Source organism: Rhinopithecus bieti, unplaced genomic scaffold (assembly GCF_001698545.2).
Source record: "Rhinopithecus bieti isolate Rb0 unplaced genomic scaffold, ASM169854v2 scaffold_10612, whole genome shotgun sequence".
Lineage (NCBI taxonomy): Eukaryota > Metazoa > Chordata > Mammalia > Primates > Cercopithecidae > Rhinopithecus > Rhinopithecus bieti.
The window spans coordinates 98251-99934 of NW_016806990.1; positions in this window are offsets into that span (position 1 = coordinate 98251).

Genomic DNA, 1684 nt, shown 5'->3' on the forward strand with positions numbered 1-1684 from the left:
TGAACTCAAAACGATCACAGCACCTAGGTTTGAAATAAGAATAAAATAAAATATAATATTCCCCATTAAAATCGCAAAAGCTTGTACCTTACTTGGATTAAAAACCTAATTTCTAGAAAATAGGTTCTTTTCTTTCTGTTCTGAGTTTAATATTTCAGATCTCCCATTAAACAACTGATGAAAAAACTTTCAGAGGGCATTAGAAAATGAAATTAGGTATCAGAAAAATCTTAGTCTAGGCTAAATAACTGTATTTATAAGTTTTCTACCAATGCTATTAGGTGTTGGAGTTAGTAACTACTGTCTAACGATACTTACAGTAAACACTTAAAAATTTGTACTTTGGGTTGGCCAAAGTGGGAATTAATGCCCTTTCAAGTTTATTTAAAGATTCAGTTCAGTTCTAGAAAACTCCCTCTCCAACAAGTAGAGGTGTTGTGCGTGTAACGACTGCACAGGAAATCTGGTTTTGCCTTCCACCACTTACATTTTAAGCATAAATGCCATCACTACACAAAACCTACGGGAATCCCACTCTGAGTAATTAAGTGACCAACCTCTTAAAAACTTGCCAGAAGCAACAGTGTCTATAAAAACCGATTTAGTGTGTTATTTAGCTCTATTTCTGCATTTAAAATTAGGATTTGGAGAAAAATATTACGTAATATTCATATTAGCCAAATGATTACCAAAACAAAGAAATAAAATTGGTGTATTGATATGGTATTTAAATTATGAGAAAATGCTCCAATAGGAGGATTTTATCCTTATTCCTATTTGATTTAGAAGACAAAGATTTGTCAAGGGATGGGGTAGGGTTAAATTAAAAACATTTTAAGATACGTTTCTTATATGGAGCATACTTACTGTTTTTGCTTTGAGTGCATTCTGATGAAATACAGATTCCAAATTCCCTTTGGCTCTCACCCTTCTGTCTAGTGCTTTGCCCTCTATTTGGGGCAGTAATTCTATACATATCCTGTAAATGTCTGTCCTGATGATCAGGATGCCCAAGCTCTGAATCCAACTGCTGCCACCAAGAGAACGGCTCCTTTTTGGAGCCATTACACACAGATCATCACTTAAATCAGTAGTTTCTCTTTAGAAAACTAGTAATTTTCTGGTAGTCTGTCAATTAAGAAAAGAAAATGAAATTCGGTTACTTAGTAAGGAAAACCGGATAAACAGGAGGCTGGTCCAAAGGGAGATTTATACTTAGACATTTCCTTTCTTCCTTGCCTCCTTCCTTTCACACAGATATTTCCCTTCTTTTAACACACCAAGTGCTTTTCATATGCCAAATAACAAAACGTAAACTCCCTGAGGACAGGAAGCTTATTCTTTTGGTTCACTCTTAGAACACCCTGTGCCCAGGCATTTGGTAGCCCAGCAAAACAATGGCCCCAAATAAGTGCCAAATTAAGTATTTATTAAGGAACTACTATGGGAGGGAAGGAAGAAGGGAAGGAAGGAAACTGTGTTAAGTCTTGGGGCCCCAGAAGCTTAGTATACGTATTTTTTATTTTGTTTGGAAAAAAATTACTTGCTTACCATCTAGAGCCAATGCTTCTACATTTGTCCATCAAACAATCTTTAATGAAAGTGAAGAAAATTCTGAGGCTTCCACTTCATGTGGTTTGAACTGTACATCTCAGTGCTCGTTTCACAATTATGCTAGACTGAC